The sequence below is a fragment of the Macaca nemestrina genome, chromosome 7 (genome assembly GCF_043159975.1).
Source record: "Macaca nemestrina isolate mMacNem1 chromosome 7, mMacNem.hap1, whole genome shotgun sequence".
NCBI classification, from domain to species: domain Eukaryota; kingdom Metazoa; phylum Chordata; class Mammalia; order Primates; family Cercopithecidae; genus Macaca; species Macaca nemestrina.
This window is the reverse complement of record NC_092131.1, coordinates 78256767-78275221: the sequence shown is the minus strand read 5'-3', so window position 1 is coordinate 78275221 and position 18455 is coordinate 78256767. Positions and strand designations below refer to the sequence as shown.

The window sequence follows — 18455 nt, the reverse complement described above, 5'->3', positions numbered from 1 at the left end:
TAAATATTTTATTAAAACTTCTAAAAACTTTCCCTGCTCACCTCTTAAAATTTCTAAAAGAGTTTCATCCAAAGTTTAAAGACCCACTAATGCTGATGAATATGTCACACAATTCATTGCCTTGGTATTAATTGTAGTGACTCCACTTTGGCATAAATTAAGATTTACTTAGTTTCATCAAACCTTATGCCCTCCAAATATACGAAGGATTTTGTATCACATACTTCTTTGAGATTCCACACTCTCCAAATGTTTTTCCTACAAACAGTTCTTCAACATATTAATTTCCTTCATTTTCGCATCCATGTATGTACATACAACCATTCCTTCTTTCATTTACAAACACACCAACGTACTTAGTGTAACACCTTGCTTGATAAGCATGCAGTAGATACGAGGTAACTGTTAACTGGGTTTTCCTTTTTCTTTAAAGAACTCAAGTTTTCCAAATATCTTAGTCAAATGGTTGAGGAAGTTTCTCTTTGTATCAAGAACAACATTCTGTGCCTTTTTCCACTAAATGTGAAATCATTTCATGGCCACCCATACAAAAAAAAAAAAAAAAAACAGTATTACACATCATCTCTTTCAGAAGTTTGTTTTGCAGTTTCCATGTTGACAGATCTCACAATAAAGGTCTTACACAAATTACCTTCCTTTCAGTGCCAAGAATGACATAATGCTACAATGTCTGGCCTCCTATCACATATTAACTTGTGGAAAAGGTAGAGGCTCAAGGCTGAGTCATCTTTTCAGGTATACACTGGCTTCAGTGTGCCGAAATGCAGTACCTTTAGACATAGTACCTTTAGAAGTGGACCCATCAGACTGAGATGTTATACACTGTCCTGTTGGTACTTTAAAACTGATTATTATTAGAATGAATAAGAATAAATATGAATAGTCACTCATCAAAAGGGAGGTCACTAAAATTCTTGGTGGCTTCACTCACTGCTTACAAATAAGAATCTCAACATTTCCACCAAACACATCTATTTCTAAAATGTTACAGCCATCAAACTTATGTTGGAATAGAAATACCATTAAAAAATCCATCAAAGACTATTTCTTCATAAAGTTAAAAATAAATTCCATTCAGCTCTATGAATTTGAAACCCTTAGAATACCATATGCATTTCAATAACATATATATTGACTTTGTTCTGAAATGGCTTGTAATGGACCTTTCCCAGGATACAATTCAAACTTTTCTAAATGAATCAATAAGACAAAATGGACAGATTAATAAATTTTCATTTTATTAATAATACTCTGACAGAATAGTATATTTTCATTTTCTAGTAGAGATGGTAGAAACGCAAAATTTCATTTCAGCAAAATTTTAAAGATCAGATTTCAAAATATTTAATATATATAAGAATAGTTTATTACCAACAAAACCAAATTTTCTTGTGGAAAATTTATACTTTAATAAAGACGTTAATAACCACAGTTATTCTTTCTAAAATAATTATAATAGTTTTTTTTCTAAAATAAAAAGTTATTTATAATGGAGAGAGGTTTTTTTGGTTTTCATATCTTTTTAGTGGCATGTGTCATTCTTTTGGTCTTCACTCACATATTTGGTGCCAAAGCTCTTCCTACCTTATTTCCACTTGTTAAATGTATGGAATCTTGCTCTTAAAGTCAGAAAAAATAAGTAAATCATACCAGTCACAAAAGTTATAATAAGCATATGTAACAAAAAATATATATATAAACACTTTCAACTTTAATACTAAAAGACGAGAAATACCTTGTTGACGTCATTTTCTTCAGCATGTAGTTCTTAGTGTCTTCCGTAACATCGCTAGCCTTATGAATGTCGGTTTCTCGGTTTCAGGTCAGAATACACAGACTCCCGGGCTCCAGTGCTCGTTCTAATTTTCAGTTCTAGGTGTGCTCCCAGATACGACTCTACACTAACACATTACAATCTCCTTGGCAATTACTGAAAACTGCCTGTGAGACTATATTTAATTTCTAAATGCATTCGCCAGGCAGCTAGTGAGTGCTCTGTATGTACCAACCACTGCTTCTGAGACTTAGTTTTAAAAGAAAAACCTGCATATCTTTGACCTCATGGAGCCTGGAATCTATCAGAGAAGAGAATAACTATGCAAATATGTTGCATGAATATTTATACATAGTCACACCACCTGCTACAAAAGAAAAATTCAGTGAGAAATGGGAGTATATAACTAGGGAAGGTTTCTCTGAGGAAGTGATGTTAAAGTTGAGACATTCAAGATGAGCAAGAGTGAGCCAAGTGAAATGGATGGGAGGTGGAGGAAAAGTGGTTCAGTCAGGAATAATGAGAGTGTACACCAAGGAGGTGGGAGGAGGCCGGGAAGTATAAGGAACTGAAAGGCAACTGTCAAAGCCAGGAATGGTGAAAGAAGTGAGATGGGTAGATCAGCAAAATCATGTAGAGCCTTCCTTATAATGATTGTCCATGTCCTGAATTGTGACTTTGTTCTAGGTGCAAGGGGAAGTATACCATCCTCAATGGGAAGCCAGAAGCCAAAGGAGTTCCAGGGATGTATTCTGTATCCTCCTGGAGTACAGAGCAAAGAAAGGCAGATAATGGATGGGGACATAAATGGAGAATATTCTAGCAGATATCACTGAAATGTTTTATACTGCAGCATGATTTAAGAAGACCTACATTTGTACAAAACTCTCTGTCTGCTAAGTAAAGAACGGATGAGGATACTTGTAGTACAGCAAAATTGACAACATCTAGGACCATGGGGTTAATAGTGGAAATGGAGAGAAATAAACAGATTTTTAGATATATTTTGAAAACACAATGGACAAAACTTGGATTACATGGTGGAGAGAGGTTGGAGAGAGAGTAGTGTTGAGAATGGTTTCTCAGTTTCTGAAACAAGCCAGAGCAATACTGAATCACCCCTGAACTGTGTGCTATGTGATCAGAAGCAGCACAGAAGCAAGCTTTATTGAGCTTGAAACTTGATTTCTTCACAAGATCTTTACTAAAAGTAGTTTAAACTAAGATGTCCTATTTAATTTCTAGACATATGATGTCAAAACACGTACATTTAAGTAACAGTCTATATTTAAATTCTAAGCCCCAAAGAAAAACTGGTAACTTTGAGAACTGGATACTCTCTAGCTCAACACCACGTATAAGAACAAATGGCTGGGCGCTGTGGCTCACACCTGTAATCCCAACACTTTGTAAGGATGAGGCAGGCGGATCTCAAGGTCAGGGGTTCGAGACCAGCCTGGCCAGCATGGTGAAACCCCATCTCTACTAAAATACAAAAAATTATCTCGGCTTGGTGGCAGGCACCTGTAATCCCAGCTACTCAGGAGGCTGAGGCAGGAGAATCGCTTGAACCCAGGAGGCAGAGGTTGCAGTGAGCCGAGATCGTGCCACTGCACCCCAGCCTGGGTGACAGAGTGAGACTCCATCTCAAAAACAAACAAACAAACAAACAAACAAAACCTTCATTTATACTGTATTTAATGGATTTTTCTCCCCACTTTGACTGCTCACTTTCATAGAAGCCCCATCATCTCTCATTTAAATTCCTATAAAAAGCCCCTAACCACCCTCCCTGTTCCCACTCTCACCCCCACACTTGTTTCTACACAGCAGCCAAGAGCGATCCTTTACAAACCTGAATTAGGTCACATCACTCCTCTCAAAATCCTACACCAGTTAGAGTCTCATTTGGAGGGAAAGCTGGAGTCCTGAAGTGTCCCGCAAGGCCCTCGGGAGCAATCCAACTTTCACCTCTCTTACCTCATCTCCCCACTCACTCCATACCAGCCTGGCAGCCCCGCTGCTGTCCCACAAGCACTTTAGGACTTTTGCACTGACTGTTCTTTCTGCCTAAGGCACACTCTCCACCGACATGTCCACATGGCTGCTTTACTCAAATGTCTTTACTCAAATGAGTCTTTACTTAAATGTCATGCTCTCAAGGAAGCCAGCCCTGACCACCTTAGGTAACACTGCAACCTGCTCCCCAACTCTACCCTGCCCCATGCATGGCAGTCCCAGTTTTCCTTAATCATATTTTTTACTTTTATAGACAGCACTAATTATATTTAACTTTCTTACTCACTACACTTACTTTTCATTGTTTATCTCTATCCACTAGAATGTAGCTTCAAGAGAGCAGGGATTTTGTCTGTTTTGTTTACAGATACACCTATGTGCCTAGAATAACATCTACTTTACAATAGGAGCTCAATATATATTTGGAGAACAAATGAGTGAATAAATAAATTAAGAACTAACTATTATCCAAGTGAATCATGCCCCAAACCCTGTAAGGTAATATTCAAACAATTATCAACATTATGTAGATGAGAAAAGAAAACTAATGAAAATTTAGGTGGTTTTCCTATGTAATTAATATACGACGCCAGAGCTTAAATCCAGATTTACTCTTAACTTCAGAAAACCTGTTTTCCATTAATGTTTCCCAATTATAAGGTTTTTAAGGTTTCTACATGCATGTGTATGTGCACACACACAGGCAAACACACACACACACACACACACACACCCATCAAAACTATTAGCTTAAATGAAGGTTTATTTTTCCTTTGAACGAGTAACATTTACTTAGGTGATAGGAGAGGAAATGGACTTCAGTGGTTTTGCTCTCCCTGATAATCAGTAAATCATCAGAAAAATAAAGACAGAGGACTGATTTCTGCCTGCATCGGCAAAAAAAAAAATCTCAGATTGTGAAGCTGGGCCAACACAATTCAAAACAAATAAGATATGTGGCAACCAAGTAAACGTATGTATCAGGCTACTTACACAAAATGGGTTTAAAAGGCTGCGCTTGAAGATGTTACAATTTATTATGAGAATTAAACAGTTAAAAAAAAAAAAAGCAGGGAGAGAGTAGGAACCTCCTTGCCTTCTGTCACCATAACTGACATGCAAACGAATCTTGTCAGAGCCTTGGAAGAAAATAAACTATAATGTTTAGCAGAAGAATAGGGGGTAGGTGGGTAGAAGGGATATGGGGCACAAAGTATGAGAGACAATGAGAATATTATCCAATAATGTAAGTGTATGTTCTCTAAATATTTTTCCTTTCTAAAGTAAAAAACTTCTTTCTTATATTTCTCTAATAATAAAAAATTTATAATTTTTTCATATTTTATAAAAAATGAAAATATCTATGCTCCTGCTAGCCAGATAAAACCACTTACAATTTTAGATAATAAGAGTATCTTTCTAGATTTCTATATATCTATACAAATTTTTAATTGGCTCATTTTATAAGCCTATTTTATAAGCCTATTTCATGTAAATAAAAATATATTTCCACATCCACATTTTAATCTGCACAATCTTAATTATAATAGATATAACAAATTTCATTTACCTACTTTCTTATTGTAAGATATTTGAGTTGTTTGCAATTTGTTTCCTTTTATAAACAACTATAAAATGGGTATTACCGCACAAATAATTGGATATTCCTGCACATATGATAACACATGCCAAATACAGACAATCCTAGGCATTGCACTGCAATGATCCGTTTTGTAGAACCATGATCCAGTGGAAAAGCAAGTGTTTTGAAGCAAACAGATCTTCATCATTTACTAACTATGCAGCCCTGTTATAAAATTCTTTGTGTCATAGTTTCCTCATCTGTAGGAGAAGAAAAATTCCAACCTCACAGAATTTTTGTAAAGATAAAAGGAAAACAGGTAAAGTTGGGTACTTGGTAGGTGCCTAGATATTTTTTAAAGCTATGATATAGAGGTGCATCTATGAAAGACTGACTTACTCACTTCACAGAAACTGGTTGCTTCCATACGATCTCATAGTATTTTGAAAACTTTTCAAAAGAAAGTTATTTACTTCAATGGTACTCAATAGTTTTTGATAAAAGATAAAACTCAATACTAACGTCCAAGAAATAAGAGTTAACATTTTCTTACCTATTGTGGTACTTTCTTGAAAACAACCATGTTATACTAATATATAGCTATCTATGTTTCTTAAAATATAAAGAAAATATGTTATACATTATCCCTTTAAATTTAAAATAAGTTAAAACTTAAAAACAACATATCCTAAAAACTACAAATTATTTAATTTCACAAATTTAGAAATTTTTGAATTTGTAAGTTTGAATTTATAAGTTTTGAGTTTAGAAGATTTTTTTATACTCCTTTTGCTTTTGAAGTCCGTGGTATATCTAGCTTTTCAATTCCAGATTTTGCAGTTCTACATTTGTGTGTATTTTTACACATTAATACAAGAAAATAAGAGATTCTATGTATGTTTCTGATGGTCATTAAATATAATAAGAATCTAAGCTTGAGTTAGCAAGAGTCTACAGTCTACTTTTTTTAAAGAATTTTAAAATTTTCAGTACATTTTAGCCAATATGTCTAAGAAAGCAGTCAGTAGAATGGTAAATAAGTTCTTCAGGGAAGGGCATAGTATTTTTTTTCTCTATGTACATCAACAGGTCCATAAGTGCCTGGGGAAATAAAGGTACATTACAAAGTGTTTATTGAATAAACGAATTCCAACATTATTCAAGTATTTGTGCTTTTCATTAATATTACATATCACATTGTGTCATTTTACTTAGCTATTAGACTTCTCCACTTAAAACAAAGCAAATCATCAGGTCATTTTCATTACATCTTCAAACACCACTAGATTGATAATTCAGACCAAAATAGAAGCCACTGTTATTGCTGTTCTTGTTGGTGTTGTTTTTAATTGAGCTGGTTGAGAATTTGACTAAATTGACTTCAATCCTGTACAAATTATTACATCAGTTGTGTCCACAGATACAAACTACCTGAGCCTTTCTTTGATTTTTAAGTATGGACATTTTAAAATATTTCTTTATAAGCAAAAAGAAAGTGAGAGAAACTTTAAAAAACCATTTAATATTAAAGATTCCTATCTGGATGCTATTTTAGAATACAGAAGACAGAGAATTTCTCTGTAGGCAAATTTTAATACTCATCCAGAAGGTTGATTTATAATATCTCGATCACTGAAGTGTTCTGAAGTTTAATTGATTAATATTTATAAAATATTCCAAATGCAAATTCTCATATTTATTATGCAAATATGAAAATATTTATATCAAGATTAGCATTTGCTATTTTGAGTTCAATCCACAATTTACTAAGAATCAATACAAGCACACATCAATAGAATACAGTTTACATCAAATAAATACAGTATTTTAATTACATCACATTTAGATACATTTAGAAATAAGGTTAAACCATTTTTTCATAAGAAATTTCATGAAATCATTCATGATTCATTCTATAAATTAATTTATTGGTTTTCAAACCTTGTCAAAAAAACACATAATCTATTTTGTACAATACACCTTATACACTGGGAGGTTGTTTACATAAAGTAAGAATTTGGCCAGGCACAGAGGCTCCATGGTGTCTCATCCCAGCACTTTCAGAGGCCGAAGTGCACAGATCATTTAAGGCCAGGAGTTCAAGACCAGCCTGGTCAACATGGTGAAACCCTATCTCTATTAAAAGTACAAAAATTGGCCGGGCATGGGGACCCACACCTATAATCCCAGCTACTCAGCAGGCTAAAGCATGAGAATTGCTTGAACCGGGAAGGCAGAGGTTGCAGTGAGCTGAAATTGTGCCACTGTACTCCATACTGGGTGACAGAGCGAGATTCTGTCTCAAAAACTTAAATTTAAAGTAAAAATTTGCCATTTAGGATTTTGCCCATACAGACCTTAAATTATAACCTCAGCAATGTTATTAATGGATGTGTCATCCTAACTAGCATGGACTGACTGCTTAGGACATGCAAAGCACTATGATATGGTTTGGCTGTGTCCCCGCTCAAATCCCATCTCGAACTGTAATCCGAATTGTAATCCCCATGTGTTGGGAGAGGGACCTGGTGGGAGGTAATTGGATCATGGGGGCAGTTTCCTCCATGCCGTTCTTGTAATAGTCAGTTCTCACGAGATCTGATGGTTTTATAAATGGCAGTTTCTCCTGAGCTTGAGCTCTCTCTCCTGTTACCTTGGGAAGAAAGTGCTTGCTTCTCCTTCACCTTCCAGTATAACTGTAAGTTTCCTGAGGCCTCCCCAGTCATGCAGAACTGTGAGTCAATTAAACCTCTTTCCTTTATAAATTACCCAGTCTTGCGAATTTATAGCAGTGTGAAAATGGACTAATATGTAAGTGTTCCATAGATGTTACTGACTCCCATAACAATCCTAAATGTCTACTGCACAGATGTTTATTATCCTTCCTTTACAGAAAAGGAAACTGAGATCTGAAGTAAATTACCCAAGGTTAGTCAGAAAGCAAGTGGCAAAATCAGACTTCAAACCAGGCTCCTCTTCCTAACCATTCCCTTATAGAGTCCATAGTGAGACCAAGTGTTCATTTAAAACTCGTGGCTTTAATAATGAAAAAAGAAAAATCTTGACAACAGAGCAGTTTAAAAGGTAAAGCATATCACTAAGTCCCCAAAAGCAACTGCAACAAAAATGAAAATTGACAAATAGAACCTAATTAAACTAAAAAGCTTTTGCAGAGTAAAATAAATTACCAACAGAGTAAACAGACAGCCTACAGAATGGGAGAAAATATTTACAAACTATGCATCTGACAAAGGTCAAATATCCAGAATCGAAAAAGGACTTAAATCAACAAGCAAAAAAACAAACAATCCAATTTAAAAGTGGGCAAAAAACATGAAAGACAATTATCTAAACAAGACATACAAGCAACAACAAACATAAGAAAAAATGGTCCACATCACTAATCATCAGAAAAACACAAATCAAAACCACAATGAGATACCATCTCACACCAGTCAGTTGGCGGAAATAACAACTTTAAAAAGTCAAAAAATAACAAAACCTGGTGAGTCTATGGAGAAAAAGGAATGCTTATACACTGTTGGTGGGAAATGCAAACTAATTCAGCCACTGCAGAAAGCAATTTGGAGATTTCTCAAAGAACTTAAAAAACTACCATTTGACCCAGCAATCTTCCTAGTGGGTATATGCCCAAAAGAAAATAATTTATTCTATCAAAAAGACACATGCACTTATATGCTCACTGCACTGCTATTCACAATAGCAAAGACATGAAATCTACTTATTTACACCATGGAATATTACGCAGCCATAAAAAAGAATGAAATCATGCCTTTTGCAGCAACGTGGATGGAGTTAGAGGTAATTATCCTAAGCAAATTAACGTAAGAACAGAAAACCAAATACCATGTGTTCTCACCTATAAATGGGAGCTAAGCATTAAATACACATAGACATAAAGATGGGAACAATAGGCACTGGGACTACCAGACAAAGAAGAAGGGAGGGGAAAGGAGGCTGAAAAATCACCTACTGAGTACTAGGCTTACTACCTGGGTGATGGGATCATTTGTACCCTAAACCTCAGCATCACTCAATATACCCATTTAACAAACCTGCACATGTACCCCTTAATCTACAATAAAAGCTGAAATTATAAACAATAAAAATAAAAAAGATACAGCATAGTTCATTAATTCTTTGAGTCTTCAAATCTAAATTTATACTTTAATCAACTTACATTTGCATCTATATCAATAGTAATCAACAGTACAACAGCAACAGCAATAGTAGAAAATGTCAAACTTTGTCAATCAATAATATTACCTTCTTTTTATAACTTTGCTGGGCCCTTTTTCAAAAACACTCACTCAAGCCATATTTATTTTGATCCTTACAATAAACTCTGATGTTAGGAAAAACAGGAATTGCCATCCCTGTTTAACAAGATTACTAAAATGCAGAAACTCCATATCTAGAAGTTAGGAGGCTGCCAAGGATTCCAAAGCTCTTTGACTTTATATCTTCAAAGCTTAGAATAGAGTTTGACACATACAAACTCAATGTACATCTATATAGGACAATAACTTGAGTCTCCTATTTGTAAACCAATATTCTCTTGCCACATTATCATATCACTCTCACAGGGCTCAATGCATGTCTTTGAGCAAAATGCATAGGAATTATGATTTATCAATTTTCTAGCCAGGCATGGTGACATGCACCTGGAATCCCAGCTATTTGGGAGGCTGAGGCAGAACTGTTTGAACCTGAGAGGCGGAGGTTGCAGTGAGCTAAGATCGTGCCATTGCACTCCAGCCTGAGCAACAAGAGCAAAACTCCATCTCCAAAAAAAAAAAGGAATTATGATTTATCAATTTTCATGGTCAAAATCTCTGATTCAAAATACTGTACATTATTTTATTACTAGAAAAAATACGTAAAAATATATTTATCAGTAATATGACTTATGAAAAGCATATAATGCCTTTTAAAAGTGAGGTCCACCTAGTAAAATGAAAGCATCAAATTAACAGTTGTTAATTGTGTAGCTGATGTTATAATTTCCTTTAGAAGGTATTTTTGAGCATGTATCATTCATTATTTTTCAGTTTTTTATTCGCCCACAGAGGAGGGAATAAACATTTCTTTCCTACATGGCTGCTCCAAGATTGAGATGTTATTCTGAAAGCACTCAGTATGGAGCCCTGCTTAATAAACATTCATTTAATCATTTTAAATAAGTCTAAGTAATTCAAAATGAAAACTGTACCCATAGATTTCTAATTGTCGCATGAACCTGGCTTTCCAATCATTTTTATATTAGCAGTTTGTTACTTAAATTCAATTTTTAAAAGTATTACTGTTTTCCTAATTACTTTTATTATCATGTATATCATAAGAAATTTAGAAAAGGAAAAAATAAAATAAAATCATCTATCTTAACCTCAAGCTAGATATAACAACTGTTAGAATTTTCATGAATTTGTTTATATTTTGTTTTAACTTAAAAGGAAAAAAGAAATATAAGGGTGAAGACAAATGAAAAGTGGGAAGAGAATTTAAAATCCATGCTATAATGCCCTATATTCCTGCTCTTAGGGCCCCAGATTTGGCTCTCAGCTTTAGGGCAGTCAACACAAGATGGAAAAATGTTAATAACACACTTCACACTATCAATAAGATTAAAAACATAGGAATGGCTCAAGAGATGAACAACTATTCTTGGGATTAAAATTTAACAGAGAATTTTCCTCCAGGTTCCTCAAAAGAAGACTGTATAACAAATACTGTATTGGGCCTTCCCTAAGACCTCAGTTTCACAGGAGCATACTGTCCAACCAGCCTAGAAATGGGCTAATGGCATCACCACAAATCATTCTGCGTTTCATTAATGCAATACCTTGGGCCCACGACCCTTTAATATAACTTGGTTCAGGACTATGTTTTTAAAAATCTGGGAGAATGGACAATGTATGCCCTTCAACCAATTTATTCATACATGCTCTCTCTCACAGATAATATTGAGGAACAACCATCAGTATAATGACTGGAGTATAGTTTCTCTCTGTTGCCAGTTAAATAGAGAACCACATGCCATAACATATAAGAGAACTGTAAAAGGTAGTCTTCCAGAACCAAGCATCTAAACACATGATATCCCCCAACAGGGAGAATATTATTCCAACATCCTGATGTTCTCCAAAAGTCATTCTGAAGACTCAAAACCCTGGATTAAAAATAAATCTTAACACTTACCTTTAAAATAATCTGAGGAGAAAGGGATAAAGGGGTGACAACTGAGGAACAAAAAATTTATTAATGAAAAAAGACTGAATATATTTAGATGTTTATTAAGGCTGGGTACTGAAGATGGTATATGAAGTCCATCATTTAAAGTGAAAACAAAGCCTAACCTTGTACAGTCTAGCTTTAATGTGCTCTTTAAGATAAACTTAAATTTATCTTAAAAATAAAGATACCAAGAAACTTACGACATACATATATATTTTATATATAACTACATGTGTTTTTACATACACATATATTTACGGATGTATTTTTTTCATATACTAACACACACACACACACACACACACACATACACATAACTGTCTCTTTTTTTTTTTTTTTTGAGACGGAGTCTCGCTCTGTCACCCAGGCTGGAGTGCAGTGGCCGGATCTCAGCTCACTGCAAGCTCCGCCTCCCGGGTTCCTGCCATTCTCCTGCCTCAGCCTCCCGAGTAGCTGGGACTACAGGCGCCTGCCACCTCGCCCGGCTAAGGTTTTTTTTGTATTTTTAGTAGAGACGGGGTTTCACTGTGTTAGCCAGGATGGTCTCGATCTCCTGACCTCGTGATCCGCCCGTCTCGGCCTCCCAAAGTGCTGGGATTACAGGCTTGAGCCACCGCGCCCGGCCTATAACTGTCTCTTTTAAACCAACTATAAACTTGGAAACATTTAGCATCATAAGAAATTTAGATTTAGAAAAGTTTATAGGTACTTATTTTTATGGTAATAATTAACAGAGTCAGCCTCTAGGCTGAAATCCCTGTAATTCCAAATAATAAAACAGATCTACCTATAAAAGAATAGTGTCTTTGTGTTCACCACAACAGTAATTGAGGCTCAATCAAAAGCATTGTCAAATGATTAAGAAAAAAGTTAAAAGGGAAGAGGAACCATTGTTTATTCAGATTTATTAAACCACTTGAAAAAGTTTAAGTTCCATAAATATAGTCTGGTAGTTATTTAAACACACAAACTTTGAGCTCGATGCCTAAACTTAAAATCCCAGCTCTGCCTCTACCTACATAATCCAGGGCAATTCTTTCTGTGCCCCAATTTCCTCACCTGCAAAATAAGGGTAATAGATGTTTACTTCTTGGGTTCTTTTAGTAATAATTGCTATTATTACTGCCATATAGCAGTAATTGTTATTATTATGTTAACTGACCTATGAGAAGTGGATTCCTATTGATCTTTATGCCAGTACCCCCCTTACTCAGCAGGTTCTGATGGAGCTTAAATAATCAGGGATATATGCTGAGTTCATACAGCTTAGCTCACAATTCTTATCCACAGATTCAAAGGCCAAGGTGAGATTAATAAAACGTGAAAGCAACTTAATATTATTCCCTGTTTAAAGAGGCAGTACAAGAATGATACCTAAATCCTAACACTCCTATTGTAAAATCAACAGTCTAAAATACTCAGATTTGAATTTTCAGTTGGAAATCAACTTGGACAAAAAGCCAGTAAGTCAATAATTTGTGGGGAACACATGGTCACTTTTTTGGATGACATTGTACTCTGAATCTGCCAAACGAATGACACTTCCTAAACTGATTTGCAGGTACACCACAGCGGGAATTACTGGACTGTGGTCTGTCAAATACATACCAATGTACTCTGGGCAAACAGTTGCATGCTACAAGCTGAAATGAGTGTAACTTCTACAGTCACCCCTGAGAAGGGCTTCTCCCAGGCCTTGGTGCTAAACCAGGGGGGATTGTTTCCATCTCTCTCACCCCAAAAATGAAAGAGAAGTCAGACATAAAACTCTTGAAGGAGAAAGGTAGAGTCACACTACATCATCAAGAGGGCTGGAACTTGGACCAATTCCTAAAATTTGACCAAGTTTCCCTGCAGGGACTCTAGTCTTCCATGTCCCTGCACCTCAATGAATGTGGGTGTCCTATGGTCTATAATCCAAAAATTAATAGGAGGAATGCTTTTTGTATATCAAGAGGCCTACTCTTAAAATGCCCAGCTAAAATATATACTTGATAACTTGAACCATTTGCCAGCAGAAAAAAAAAAAAGTTTTGATTTGTGAAAATCCAAGTTGGCATAACCATCTTCTGACCAGCTTCTTCATCTATTTCTAAAACCTTGTCAGGAAAGGAAACTGACCAGCCTTGTAATAAGTATCTTAAAAGTAAGACAGCTTAAAAACAGTACTAGAAACATGGCTGAAAATCACTACTGTTCCACTCCCACGAATGATTGACATGCACCGAGGGCTGGGAGAAGCCCTCCTCAAGAGTGACTGCAGAAGTTACACTCACTTCAGGCTTACAGCACGCAACTGTTTGCTTAAAACACAGTGGTTATGTATTTAGGAAACCACAGATTCATCATTCAAGAATTGAATGTTATGTTAACGAGCAACAGGGTTCCAGAAAATCAAATATAATATACACCCAGCGGGACTTATAACTCTGGAGAAAGTCAACTCATGAGTATCCCTGAGACATTTAAGAATATCTGAGAAGGCTGAAACACTGCATGAGAAAATAAATTATAAAGAAAAAAAGATAAAAACAGCAAGGCAGAAAACTTAAAACACATGAGGTGTAAATCTGGATTGTCAAGAGCTAAAATCAATGAGAAAATTTTTAAAGTTAGAAAAAGGCTTTTAAAAATCCCAGAAAATAAGACAATAAACACACACACATAGAAATGGATATAGATATGTAATTTAATACCCACCATCTAGTATGTAGTAAGCATTGAAAGTATAAATAAAAATGATTTTTTAAAATAAGCCTGAGTTTAAGTCATTTTAAAAGCTGAAATCTAGGCTGGGTGTAGTAGGCCATGCCTGTAACCCCGGCACTTCGGGAAGCCAAGGCAGGAGGATCACTTGAGCCCAGGAGTTCAAGACCAGCCTGGGCAACACAGGGAGACTCCAGCTCTACAGAGAATTTAAAAATTAACTGGGCATGGTGGTATGCTCCAGTGGTTCCAGCTACTGGGATGCTGAGGTGGGAAGATCGCTTGAGCCCAGGTGGTCAAGGCTGCAGTGAACCAATTGCACCCCCTGGACAGAGTGAGACCTTGTATCAATTAAAGAAAAAAAAAAAGGGCTAAACTCTGACTTAAGAAATTCAGAGCAGAGTAACTGAGATGTAAAATGTAAACAGTTAAAGTAACTAAGGTTATGAATTGACAGGAAATAAGGAAAAGGTAAATGTTTTTAAACTGTAATCTCACTGACTCACATCAAAACAGCCAAACAAGTGACTAAAAAGTTCTCGGCTGGAGGCCACTCTGCTGAATGTTCCCTGTCAGCCCATCTGAGTTTCTCAAATTCAATTCACAGGTGAGTGGGAAGCAGGGAAGAAAAAACAAACAATGACAAAGAGACTTCCAGCCTTACATGGGGTGATTGGGTGAGTCTGTTATTTTCTGATGTTTTTCTCCAAAGACTTTATTGCTTCCTCTGCATCACTGTCTCTCTTACCACTATATTTTATTTGTCAGACTTTTTATTATTTGCATAATTATGTTCTTAAAATCTACAGGTAAATTAGGCTGAGATTTGACAAGTAAAATCTTGAAATGTTTTTCATAATATTTCAACTAGGTATGCACTAACAACCACAAAAGACTCTTTCTGTTCCAGACTCAATTTAATTCAACAAATATTTATTCAGGCCCTACCACAAAATGTTTTCAGAAAGGAAGGCTTTCACTATCTTTAAATCTTTGGCCTAGTTAGTGGAGAGGAATATCATGTCCTCAGAAGAGACCCAAATCTCCGGGGCTTTTGTTTGTTTTCTCCAGTAATGTCTAATATCACAAAATCCTAGCTACGTCTTGTCTCACAAAATCCTTTTAAAAATTATTTGAATAATAATGATGGATCAAAGGTAGAAAAGAGCAATTACTAAGCAAATAGCCCAGGCATAACAAAACACTTAATTTTTATATGCACAGACCACATAATTCTGCTTCTAATGGCATAATTAGAAAATAATGAGACAAATCATTCATTCAATCACTCAGCGCCAAACACTGTTCTGGATACCTGAGATATAACAGTGAAAAAAATAGGCAAAGATCCCTGGTCGTGTGATGTTTACACTCTCGTGTGATTGACCCAATCTTACTAAACTTACTGAATAAAGATAATCCTGAAACTTTTTGTATAAACCAAAGTTTTCTCAATCAAAACGTACTTCAGATTACCAAAGACAGCTCTACAGTATTCAATAAGCAAGCAACTGTTTCTTTTGGACTTTTAGTGAAACATGGACGTGTCAAAGATGACATTCATATTTATGTCTAAAAATATGATTTGTACTTCAGATTTCTAAAGAATTCTGCAGAGTAGAACAAACTGTATAAGAATAAAATGGAATTTTTTACTTTTAAGGAATTGTTTTATGGAATTTTCTTAAACATTTATAAAGATGTATATTTTCCAAACTGTTTTTAAAAGATCAAAGTGAAATGTGATACATATTTTTAAAAATCAAGCCAGTTCTTATTAAAGAGCAGGAAAGTTGAAAGTGTAAGGCTGTGGTTTTAAAGTTTATTTGTTCACTGTGAAACTGTTGGATATATTTCATATGTAGTCTACTCAATAATCCATTTAAGTGTTGGCTATTGAGTCTAACAGTTTATTCTGCCTCTTGTACTTACATCATCTTGATCTTTCTGTGTAAAGACAAAGCAAAAAAAAAAAAAAAACCTATGCACTTGCACTTTTCAAACGGAAAAAAGCAAAGAATCATTATAATTCTGAAATAAAAGCTACAATTTAATATCAGGAATTAATTTTAGTAATATTAACAGATAATATCAAAAGAAATTAAATATGCATATTACATCAGTAAATTTTTTTTTTTTTTTTTTTCCAAGTCGGAGACTCACACTGTCACCCAGGCTGGAGTGCAATGGCATGATCTTGGCTCACTGCGACCTCCGCCTTCCAGGTTCAAGAGATTCTTCTGCCTCAGCCTCCGGAGAAGGTGGGATAACAGGCGCCCGCCACCACGCCTGGATAATTTTTTCTATTTTTAGTAGAGATGGGGTTTCACTATGTTGGCCAGGCTGGTCTCAAACTTCTGACCCCATGATCTGCCCGCCTCAGCCTCCCAAACTGCTGGGATTACAGGTGTGAGCCACCGCACCTGGCCTACATCAACAAATTTTTTAAATGTGCTACAGCTTATGCATAAGGACATTTTAAAGAAAAACAAACAAAAAAATAGAATTCTAAATTTCAAAGAGTAGGGTACAAGTTAAATATACTGCAATAAATCTATATACCAATTCTAGTTAGACACTAGAAAGTGGTGCCATGAGTGTTCTTTTATTTCCAGGGGAAGATACTGAGTAAGAACAATGGTCTTATGAGTTGTAACTAGATGGTTCACAAAGCCTGAGAGACTGCCAACATTCAGTCACACACTTAATATCTATAAGAATTAGCATAGCCTTATGAGAAAGAAAGATTATGAAAGTGTAGTATTTCATCAAGTTCAATAGTCTTTCATGTAGATAAAAAAGAGATTTGCCTATCTTAAGAGCTAAAGGAATTAAAAATCCAATCAAGTGATCAATCAAGGAAGGAATTTGAGACTTGTTAGGACAAAGAGGTAATACATGAATGGAATCCAGGGATATGGGATACATGATTACCCCCTTTCTTGAAGTGATAGAATCACTGATAGAAATAGGGTTCTGTGGAATTGATCTATACTTGTCACAAAAATCCAATCTTTGTCCCAGCTAAAAGCTTTAGTGTTTATGCAACTTTAATTGAGCCAAGAAGACAACTGCAAAATTATATGAGAAGGTGAGAGGGGAACTCCACAAATTGTGTGGAATCACACAATTATTTCACAGGTGAAAAAAATATCTTTCAAACATGGGAAGGTTTGAAATTAAACATAGAGAAGTTTAAGAGAATCAAAACCATAATATTAATACTTTTGTGCATACTATATACATATGATTAAGTAATTAACTTTGGCTTGTGTGTATGGTATCGGAATATTAAAAAACTTAAACTTTACAATACTTATGTTTAATTTATTAGCTGTGTAAGGACTACTTAAGAACGTATAAAGTTTATCAAGCAGATGATTGAAGTATTTAAAGGAAATCAAATATCTTAAATTTAGAAGTGCAATTTCAAATGTTTGAAAGCATTTAATAATTAAGTTCATAAAGGATACCGTAATTCTTCAAAGATTCTTAAGTGTGGTTATTCAAATCTGCTAGACTTATTAAAATTTATATTTTTAAGTTCTACTAGAAAGATTAAGAAGTAACATCTGAACCTACAAGTTTAATAACTTGAATACTAAATTCTAAAACCAATGTACATATCTGAAGTCTTTTCTTCACACAAAACTATCCCCAAGGGCACTAAACATTTTATATTTCAAAACTGACATAGAAGTATCAAATAAAAAGAGCAAATAAAAGCATATTTGAATTTGGATGAGCATATTTGCTTACAGAAAAAAAATAAGATATCCACCAAAATATTAACTATGTTTAACTCTGAGTAGTCTGATCCATTTTGGGGCTTATCTGAATTTCTCACCTTTTCTGCAATGAGTGTGGCATATTAGTTTCTTACTGTTGCTGTAACAAATTACCACAAACTTGATGACTTTACTAAACAAAAATTTATTATCTTACTGTTTTGGAGATCAGAAGTCCAAATCAGTTTCTCTAGACAAAAGTCAAAATGTGGTTCCTTCTGGAAGGAAGAAACCTTTTCTAGCCTTTTTCAGCTTCTAGCTTTTCCTACATTCCTTGGCTCATGAGCTACTCCTCAAATAACTCCAACAT

At 35.1% G+C, this 18455-nt stretch overlaps 1 protein-coding gene across 2 annotated transcripts in view; it reads right to left on the bottom strand.

Moving 5' to 3' along the window:
- Positions 1 to 18455, bottom strand: part of LOC105477914 (protein kinase D1) — a 373044-nt gene that overhangs the window by 339007 nt on the left and 15582 nt on the right. The window lies entirely within an intron of this gene.